The following is an 11,907-nucleotide window of genomic DNA, read 5'->3' as shown; positions in this document are numbered from 1 at the left end:
GTTCCATAGATCTACACTCATCACTTGAGAGCTGGTAGACTGTTCTGGTTGGCATTCACCACCATCACTTGGGCTGATAGACTGTCCCACAGATCTACCACATCACTTGGGCTGATAGACTGTCTCCATAGATCTACCTTCATCATCACTAGGCTGGTAGACTGTTCCATAGACTACCACCATCACTTGGGCTGATAGACTGTTCCATAGATCTACCACCATGACTTCTGGGCTGGTAGACTGTTCCACAGATCTACCACCATCACTTGAGCTGGTAGACTGTCTCATAGATCTACTATTACTCATCACTTGAGCTGGTAGACTGTCTCCATAGATCTGGCTTCACTCCATCACGTGAGCTGGTAGACTGTTCCATAGATCTACCACCATCACTTGGGCTGATAGACTGTTCCATAAATCTACCAATTAATACTTGACTGGTAGACTGTTCCATAGATCTACCACCATCACTTGGGCTGGTAGACTGTTCCATACAGGGTCTAACACCATCACTTGGCCAGTAGACTGTTCCATAGATCTACCATCATCACTTGAACTGGCAGACTTTTCCATAGATCTACCACTGACTTCTGGGCCAGTAGATCTGTTCCATAGATCTACCATCATCACTTGGGCCAGTAGACTGTTCCATAGATCTACTACCATCACTTGGGCTGATAGACTGCTGTTCCATAGATCTACTCTCACCATCACTTGGGCTGGTAGACTGTTCCACAGATCTACCTCACCTCATCACTTCTGAGATGGCAGAATTCGTTCCATAGATCTACCACCATCACTTGGGCTGATAGACTCTGTTCCATAGATCTACCACCATCACTTGGGCTGATAGACTGTTCCAGATTCTTACCTAATACGATTAGGGCTGGTAGACTGCTCTTACAGATTCACCACTATCACTTGGGCTGGTAGACTGTCTCATAGATCTACTACCACTATCACTTGGGCTGGTAGATTTGTCTTACAGATCTACCACCATCACTTGGGCTGATAAACTGTTCCATAGATCTACCACCATCACTGGTCTGATAGGACTGTCTCCATAGATCTACCAATTATCACTTGGGCTGGGTAAACTGATCCATAGATCTACCACCATCACTTGGCCAGACTGTTCCATGATCTATCACCATCACTTGGGCTGGGATAGACTGTTCCATAGATCTACCACTATCACTTGGGCTGATAGACTGTTCCATAGATCTACCACCATCACTTCTGGGCTGGTAGACTGTTCCATAAATCTACCACTATACTCTGAGATGGTAGACTGTCTATGATCTACCACCATCACTCTTGGGCTGATAGACTGTCCACAGATTCACCAATTACTCACTTGGGCTGATAGACTGTTCCATAGATCTACCACTATCACTTGAGCTGGTAGACTGTTCCATATATCTACCACCATCACTTGGGCTGATAGACTGTTCCATAGATCTACCACCATCACTTGGGCTGATAGACTGTCTCCACAGGATCTACCATCACTAGGGCTGGTAGACTGTTCCATAGATCTACCACCATCACTTCTGGGCTGGTAGACTGTTCATAGATCTACCACTATCACTTTCTGGGCTGGTAGATTGTTCCATAGATCTACCACCACCATTGGGCTGATAAACTGTTCCATAGATCTACCACCATCACTTGGTCTTGATAGATCTGCCCGCAGATCTACTCACCATCACTTGCTGGTAAACTGATCCATAGATCTACTACCATCACTTGGGCTGGTAGACTATTCCACAGAGCCACCACCATCACTTCTGGGCTGATAGACTGTCCATAGACTACCACCATCACTTGAGCTGGCAGATCGTCTCCACAGACTACCACCATCACTTGGGCTGGCAGACTGTCCCATAGACTACTACCATCACTTGAGCAGTAGACTGTTCCACAGATCTACCACCACTGGGCCGATAGACTGTTCCATAGATCTCACCACCACTTTGAGCTGGCAGATCGTCCCACAGATTGATGGATCAGTAGACTGGATCACCATCACTGAGCCAGTAGACTGTTCCGTAGGATCTACTACCATCACTTGGGCTGGCAGACTGTTCCATACAGATCTACCACCATCACTTGGGCTGGCAGACTGTTCCACAGATCACCCACCATCACTCTGGGCTGGTAGACTGTTCCATAGGTCTACCACTGTCACTCTGGGCTGGCAGACTGTCTCCATAGATCTACCATCATCACTAGGGCTGGTAGACTGTTCCATAGATCTACTCATCATCACTTGGGCTGGTAGACTGTTCCATAGATCTACCACCATCACTTGGGCAGGTGGTATCGTTCCAGATCTACCACCATCACTTGGGCCAGATAAACTGTTCCATAGATCTACCACCATCACTTGGGTCGATAGACTGTTCCATAGATCTACCACCATCACTTCTTGGGCTGGTAAACTGTTCCATAGATCTACTACCATCACTTGGGCTGGTAGACTGTTCCATAGAACATCTACCACCATCACTTGGGCTGATAGACGTTCCATAGATCTACCACTCATCACTTGAGCTGGTAGACTGTTCCATAGATCTACCACCACTCTGGGCTGGTAGACTGTTCCATAGATCTACCACACTACTTGGAGCAGGCAGGACCGTTCCATAGATCTACCACCATCACTTGGGCTGATAGACTGTTCCATAGATCTACCATCACTGGAGCTTGCAGGATCAAGTTCCATAGATCTACCACCATCACTTGGGCTGATAGACTGTTCCATAGATCTACCACTCATCACTGGGCTGGTAGACTGTTCCATAGGTCTAACACCATCACTTCTGGGCTGGGTAGGACACTGTCCATAGATCTACCACCATCACTCTTTTTTGAACTGGTAGACTGTTCCATAGATCTACTCACCATCACTTCTGGGGTTGGCAGGACTGTTCCACAGGCTCACCACTCATCACTTGGGCTGCAGACTGTTCCATGGTGGTCTACCACCATCAGCTGGGCTGGCAGGTTCACAGATCTACCACCATCACTTGGGCTGGTAGAGACTGTTCAATAGATCTACCACCATCACTGGGGCTGGTAGACTGTTCCAGGTCTACCACCATCACTTGGGCTGGTAGATCGTTTCATAGATCTACCATCATCACTTGAGGTGGTAGATCAACTCTACAGATCTACCACCACCACTTCTGGGCTGATAGGACTGTTCCATAGATCTACCACCATCACTTCTGGCTTGATAGACTGTTCCATAGATCTACCACCATTACTTGGGCCAGATCGTTCCTATAGATCTACCATCACTTGAGCTGGTAGACTGTCCCATAGAAATACCACCATCACTTGGGCTGATTGTTCCATAGATCTAAGCTTCACCATCACTGTGCTGATGAGACCACCCATGGATCTACCACTCATCACTTCTGGCTGGGAGACTGTCTTACAGATTCACCACCATCACTTGCTTGGTAGACTGTCTCCATAGATCTACCACCATCACTGAGATGGTAGACTGTTCCATAGATCTACCACCATCACTTGGGCCAGATAGATCGTTCCACAGATCTACCACCATCACTTGGCTGATAAACTGTTCCAGCAGATCTACCACTACTTGGGCTGGCAGACTGTCTCCACAGATCTACCACCATCACTTGGGCTGATAGATCATTCCATAGATCTACCACCATCACTTGGGCTGATAGACTGTCTCACAGATCTACTCACCATCACTTGGTCAGATAGGACTGTTCACAGGATTCACCACCATCACTTGCTGGTAAACTGTTCCATAGATCATCACTTGGGCTGGGTAGACTGTTCCATAGATCTACCACTCATCACTTGGAGCTGGTAGACTGTTCCACAGATCTACCACCATCACTTGGGCTGGGACTCAGATCTACTACCATCACTTGAGCAGTAGACTGTTCCATAGATCTACCACCACTTGGGCTGATAGACTGTTCCATAGATCTACCACTTATCACTTGAGCTGGTAGACTGTTCCATAGATCTACCACTATCACTTGGGCTGATAGACTGTTCCATAGATCTACCACCATCACTCGGGCTGGTAGATCTACAGGCTCCAACATCACTTGGGCTGGGTAGACCGTTCCATAGATCTACCACCATCACTTGACAGTAGACTGTTCCATAGATCTACCACTATCACTTGGGCTGGTAGATTCTTTCCATAGGTTCACCACCATCACTTGGGCTGGTAGACTGTTCCATAGGTTCACCACCATCAGTTGGGCTGGTAGACTGTTCAATAGATTCAACAACCATCACTTACGGTAGACTGTTCCATAGATCACCCACCATCACTTCTGGGCTGGTAGACTGTTCCATAGGTCTACCACCATCACTTGGGGCTGGTAGACTGTTTCATAGATCTACTAATTATTCTACTTGGAGGTGGTAGACTGTTCCATAGATCTACCACCATCACTTGGGCTGATAGACTGTTCCATAGACTACCACCATCACTTGCTGATAGACTGTTCCTATGATCTACCACCATTACTTGGGCTGGTAGACTGTCTCCATAGATCACCACCATCACTGAGCTGGTAGACTGTCCCATAGAAATACCACCATCACTTGGCTGCCAGATTGACTGTTCCATAGATCTACCAATTGTCACTTGTGCTGATAGACTGTTCCATGGATCTACCACCATCACTTCAGGCTGGGGAGACTGTTCCATAGATCTACCATCATCACTTGAGCTGGTAGACTGTTCCATAGATTCTACCACCATCACTTCTGGAGATGGTAGACTGTTCCACAGATCTTACCACTCATCACTTCATGATAGACTGTTCCATAGATCTACCACCATCACTTTGGGCTGATAAACTGTTCCATAGATCTACCACTATCATCAGCTGGTAGACTGTTCCACAGATCTACCACCACTACTTGGGCTGATAGACTGTTCCATAGATCTACCACTATCACTTGGGCTGATAGACTGTTCCATAGATCTACCACCGTCACTTGGGCTGTGATTGTTCCATGATCTGGCTCACTCATCACTTGAGATGGTAGACTGTCTCCAGATCTACTCACCATCACTCTTTCCGGGGCTGATAGACTGTTCCATAGATCTACCACCATCACTGGGCTTGTAGACTGTTCCATAGATCTACCAATTATCACTTCTGAGATGGTAGACTGTTCCACAGATCTACTCACCATCACTTGGGCTGGTAGACTGTTCCATAGATCTACCAACATTGAGCCAGTAGACTGTTCCATAGAAATACCAATTATCACTTGGGCTGATAGACTGTTCCATAGATCTACCACCATCACTTGTGCTAGATAGACTGTTCCATGGATCTACCACTATCACTTGGGCTGGTAGACTGTCTCCATGATCTACCACCATCACTTGAGCTGGTAGACTGTTCCATAGATCTACCAATTACTCACTTCTGGGCTGATAAACTGTTCCATAGATCTGGCTCACTATCACTTGGGCTGGTAGAGACTGTCTCCATAGATTCACCACCATCACTTGGGCTGATAGACTGTTCCATAGATCTACCACCATCACTTGGGCTGATAGACTGTCTCCACAGATCTGCCTCACCATCACTCTGGGCTGGGTAGACTGTTCCACAGATCTACCACCATCACTTGGGCTGGCAGACTGCCCCACAGATCTACCTCGCCTGGGCTGGTAGACTGTCTCCATAGATCTACCACCATCACTTGGGCTGGTAGACTGTTCCATAGGTCTACCACCATCACTTGGGCTGGGAGACTGTTCCATAGATCTACCACCATCACTTGAGCTGGTAGACTGTTCCATAGATCTACTACTATCACTTGAGCTGGTAGACTGTCTCTGCTAGATCTACCACATCATCACTTGAGCTGGGTAGACTGTTCCATAGGTCTACCACCATCACTTGAGATGGTAGACTGTTTCATAGATCTACCACTAATACTTGGGCTGGTAGACTGTTCCATAGACTACCACCATCACTTCTGGGCTGATAGACTGTTCCTCCCATAGATCTACCACTATCACTTGGGCTGGTAGACTGCCCCATAAATCTACCACCATCACTTGCCGGTAGACTGTTTCAGGATCTACCACCATCACCTGAGATGGTAGATCGTTCCATAGATCTACCACCACCACTTCTGGGCTGGTAGATCAGTTCATAGATCACCATCACTTGGGCTGGTAGTCTGTCCCATGATCTACCACCATCACTTGAGCTGGTAGACTGCACCCACAGATCTACCACCATCACTTGGGCTGATAGACTGTTCCATAGATCTACCACCATCACTTCTGGGCTGGTAGACTGTTCCATAGAGCCACTTACCATCACTTGGGCTGGTAGACTGTTCCATAGATCTACCACCATCACTTGAGCTGGTAGACTGTTCCATAGATCTACCACCATCACTTGAGCTGGTAGACTGGTCGTGACCGATCGCCCAAGCGGCTAACAAGCCGATCAGTGGCGAAGAGGATAAAAGTAAAAGTAAAAGAATGTTCCATAGATCTACCACCATACCTTGGGCTGGTAGACTGTTCCATAGATCTACCACCATCACTTGAGCTGGTAGACTGTTCAAGGAACATTTTCCTGTCTTTGTATTCGAAGGTATACTTTATAATTACCAAACCTCGGTTGTCTTTTTTTTCACTGCTGCCTCCACTTGTTCCGCTGTCTTCAGTGACTAATCTATCACAACGCCAACACCTATTCAAGAGTATCCAGGAAATGTTGTACATTGTATCTATACCTGAACTCTTTGTAAATACTGAACTAGATTCAAACATTTATGACTATTTACTGCATGAATATTCTGTATAGTATCTATCTTCTAAATCGAAATTCTCAAAAAAAACTGTAATAGACTAGTTATGCCTTCAAAAGAGAAAATGGATGAACAGTATTTCCTATTTGATACAGAAAACGTGGTGTGTGTGTGTGTGTGTGTGTAACAGTCTAGCTGGCAGCCATGAGCCAATCAGTCTCAACGGAGTAAGAGGATACATCAGTACGTGGCAGGTCGTTGTAAGAGGTGGTTGTACGTCGAAACAGCTCTTGTTGTTGACTGAATTTTGTTGTAAAATTCCTAGTTTGACGGTAACTGAGGCACAATGGTAATTCCTGTGTTTCTTACATGTGGCCCCAACGAAGTATTGGTTGTTTCAGGTGAGTAGCAAAGATGTTTTGTATGTTTACTACGCACCTGACATCTGGCACCTATGTGATATTGTACCATAAAGGCCGTTATGTCTTTTTAGTGTTAATCAGTTAAATGATCTCGTTTATTAAATGTGTTGGTTTTAACTATTGTTTATTTCTAAATCGTTAGTATAAAGCTGAAGTTTGTAAATATTGCTCAGTCATCGAGATTTCTTTCACAAATTGTAAAAATATAACCAGTTGCCAGTGAATGCCACCTACAAGTCGGGCAAGACTACTTGCATTTTATTTTGAAACTCCATTTTTATAAACTTACCTTTTATAAACTATGTTCACTCGTGTTGTTTTAGATATACAGAGGAGTAGAAGGTAGCCCAGGGAAGCCGTTGATAAAAGTGCAGTATATATCCGGTGTATTTATGTAGGATGACTAGTGAATTTAGTAACGATGACTCCGCAAGTCATGATCAGTTAGAATCATTACGGAATTGTTTGTTATTTAAGTAAAAGAAAAACAACGCAGATTAAACCAGTTGACATAAATCATTAATCTTAAAAAGACACAGTCACTTTTATCCTCTCCACTACCTGTCGGCTGTTAGGACCATGAATGCGTGTTTTATTGACACATCCACTGTCAAGTTTTATTGATACACTCAACAAGTTTTGTTGATACACATTGTCAAGTTTTGTTGATACACACTATTAACAAGTTTTATTTATACACACGATGTCAACTTGCGCTTTATTTATACGCTCACTGTAAACAGGTGTATTATTTTATACACATGTGCAGTAGCTAAAAACAAAAAGTATTTGCCAGGGTGGGTCCGATGACCCGAAATTGTACGTACAACTCGTAATGTCTTGGGAGGGTTGGTATGCGTGTCTTCACCCACCGCCATTCATCATCCAACACGGGGTGAATTGGCATATAGGAATAAAATAACCCCCACACACTCATCATTCTGTTACTTTATGTAACTTGCTGACAAAACCCATGACCCTTCAGGCTTTTACGCCCTTAATGCATGAGTCATGAAGGCAAGCATGAACTACAAACGCTTTTGCGTCGCTTCACCTTACACAGGATGACAAGGTGTGCCCAATAAACTAGCTCCCTCGGGGGCAAAAAAAAGTTAACTTGTTACTATCATGCAGAATAAGGAGACAACATACCTATCGTCCGGGGTATATTGTTTCACACAACGTATGCACAGATACGGGTTTTTTTAGCTACTGTACGTACAACCTTCAACACAAAAAGATTTCCCACTATGAACATGGTGACTCGCAGCTTGCAAATATTTCCTACATTACTGCCCTCAGCCTACCATATCTTAACACACGTGACAGACGGAAATTCCCCCAAGAGACATCACTCCTGGCAGCTATTAGAAAAAATAGTTTGGACAAATTTTACCTGTTCAAGTCTCCTAATATCCCGGGCCCTTAGGACGTAAGGTAGTTTTTGGGAAAACTACATTTACAACCACTACTTTGTCGTGTTTATAATTTATCAATATTATTGTTAAAGGAAAGAGTCTAACTGAAACATTCTGGTAGTAGATATTCATGTCAAACGGTTTATACGTACCAAGCTAAAACTTCTTTGCCTTAAACGTCGTAGAGAAGTATGTAATAATACTTTTACTTTACTTTTACATAAACCATTGACTCTTCGGGTTTCTACGCCCTTAACTCATGAGACATAAGGCAAGCATGAACTTAGCATGCTTCCCTGTTGGGCGCTCAGGGCCGGATTTACCTACTTGTGGGCCCCAGGCCAAACTCATCAGTGGGCCCCCAAATTTTTAGAAATGTTTGCATGTTTCAATAATCAATATATATATATATATATATATATATATATATATATATATATATATATATATATATATATATATATATATATATATATATATATATATATATTTCATGTAAATCCACAATGAAAACGTGACAAAGATAAATCTTGATGTAATCCAGTTGCCTCTGAAGATGTCTTGAATAAAGACGAAAGCTAAAATTAACTCCGTTGTTTCCATTTTCCCGTGTGATTTATCAAGAAGATATATATATATATATATATATATATATATATATATATATATATATATACATACACATATATATATATATATATATATATATATATATATATATATATATATATATATATATATATATATATATATATATATTATACATATATATATATATATATATATATGTATGTATGTGTGTGTGTGTGTGTGTGTGTGTGTGTGTGTATATATATATGGTGTATGTGTGTTTGTGTGTGTGTGGATATATATATATATATATATATATATATTATATATATATATATATATATATATATGTATATATATATATATATATATATATATATATATATATATATATATATATATATATATATATATATATATATATATATATATATATATATATATATTATATATATATATATATATATATAATTTTTTTACTGTAATTATTTTGCAATGGCCAAATGTCATCAAATATTACATATCATAATATTATAATGTGAAATAAGAATTTCAACACAATGTGACACATCATTACTTGTAATCAAATTAGTTCTATATCATGTACATTAGGTTGTTCATTTTTCCCAATTTTTAAACTTTTTTTTGACTTTTCCATTTATTCGAAAACACATATCAATATTTTGCCGTCACAGTCTTTTCCATGATATATTTCCCTCTTAAAAAAACAAACATCATTGAAATAGGTCAATAACTCTAGGAGGAGATGCAATTTGAAAGTTCAATCCCCCCTCTATTCAACTCTCACAGTTGCATCAGAGCAGACTTGCTGAAGCCACTCATCTGCTTCCTGTGCTTTTCCACAAGTTGCATGACATCCTGCAGCTGCTGCTCATCCTTCGTGACTGAACCAATGAAGTCCTGCATAAGCTTTATTCCCCTTTCGGCCACGTCATTGGTTACCTTCAGGCTTCTGGAGAAATCTTTCAGCTTCATGAACTCTTCGTTTTTCTCCCAGTCTTCCACCGGTGATATCAGCCATGCTGTGCCGCACACATGATGCTTCTTGAAGAACATCCATGAACGTTCATCTATCAGGTCGGAAAGCCATGTAGTCTGTTGGATGACCAAGTTGTCGTTGGCGTAGTCGTTCGTTTCTTCTAGGCAGCTCAATTTGGTCGCCATCTCCTTTTTCTCTGCCGCACTCAACTTCTCGCTGCACAGCGACAGAACGACGGTCTGTGGCCTTATATACCACAGGTGGCGGCTCGCGACCGCCAGCGCCGCATCAGCCACCTCACAGTCCACGGCCCTGTAGCGGAGGAGTTCGTGATGCAGTTGCAGGTCATTCACAGGCGCATCCTCGGCTACTGGTGATTTCAGCCATGCCGGTGTGTACAGCAGACACAAAGATCGCCATCCTCTGCAGCTTGACGCACAGGTCACTGCTGAGCTCTAGCTGGTGGCTAAACATGTAGATCTTGAGATAGTATATGATCTTCGCCATCCAGCGAGCGTGGTGACATGCGCCAGGACGCAGAAAGTGCGTGCCGCGCGGAGGATTCACACCGAGGACGAGGAGCGTTAGTTCTGCCGCTTCTCGGTAATCCTCTCTGGCCCATTCTGTGACGGTCAGCAGGTAGCTAACGGTCCTGTGTCGGAGGTGACTGAGCCAGTCAGACTCTGGTAGATTTGCAATGTCCAGCCTGAGATACTGAGAGTGATCTAGTTGACTCCACCTTTTCTTAAGAGTCTGGAAGAGAGGGTCCGTAGGGGCCGATGTTTTGCCGAAGATGTTGCTGGCAGTGGCTCTCACCACCAGTTCCATGACGTGGTGTCTGCACCCAAGCCTCAACAGCTGTTTTTCCAGCAGCGCCTCCAGATGGACAACCGCACCTTGGACTCGCCCTGTGTTGGACGACGTTGTATCAATGCACAGTGCCTTGACATTTGAAGTGCAGCTCCAGTCCTCGATAGCACGAGCTGTTGCGCGTGCCTGGGTCAGGCCAGTGCCGTCCTTCACTGGCAAGACAGCAAGCAGCTTCCCTTCCTCATGGCCGCGCCCTGAGATGAAGATGGCCTGTCGGTGTTCTTCTCCCACGACGTTCTGAAATGAGAGAAATATAAAAATTCAGACAGATAATGAAGAATTATCAAGGCTGCCTTTTTCTCCAAGCTTTTTGTTAATGATTTGATACATTTCTAACAATATATTACAATAGTCTAGGCTTTGGTAAAATATTAATGTAGTACCTAAACGTGTTCTCACCTTAACCAGTTTACCATCCCAGTGCACCACTGCATGTGGTGGAGGCGTGAAGGCTTCCCTTTGTGCGGCAGCTACCTGACGACGGTGTGAAGCTCGCGCCCGTCTCGCAGTCTCTCTCGAGATCCGGAACTCAGACAGATCGCCTGGCGGGTTAGCAGAGCGCAGCACTGCTGCGACCACCGAAACTATCTGCGAGCAAAAGCAGGCAAGGGTGTCAGTAGAAAATGTCGACTGTTTAAGTGCTTATCAAATAATTAACAGAAATTTCAAACATTCCAAACACATTTATGGATACACTTACTTCGTTATTGGATATCCGAAGACGGTCAGCGAGTTCCTTTAATGCTGGCTCTTGGAGAATGCGAAGTGGAAGCTGAACCGTCACATAAAGGTGCTTTGATGTGTACCTGCCAGGTTGTATCGCTGTGTC

General features: G+C 43.6%; 1 pseudogene; it reads left to right on the top strand.

Moving 5' to 3' along the window:
* The first annotated feature begins 7,012 nt into the window (after positions 1-7,012).
* Positions 7,013-11,907, top strand: part of LOC121862937 — a 43,720-nt pseudogene continuing 38,825 nt past the window's right edge.

This window comes from Homarus americanus, unplaced genomic scaffold (assembly GCF_018991925.1).
Source record: "Homarus americanus isolate GMGI-L3 unplaced genomic scaffold, GMGI_Hamer_2.0 scaffold24922, whole genome shotgun sequence".
NCBI classification, from domain to species: Eukaryota; Metazoa; Arthropoda; class Malacostraca; order Decapoda; family Nephropidae; genus Homarus; species Homarus americanus.
This window is presented reverse-complemented; position numbering and strand designations above follow the sequence as displayed.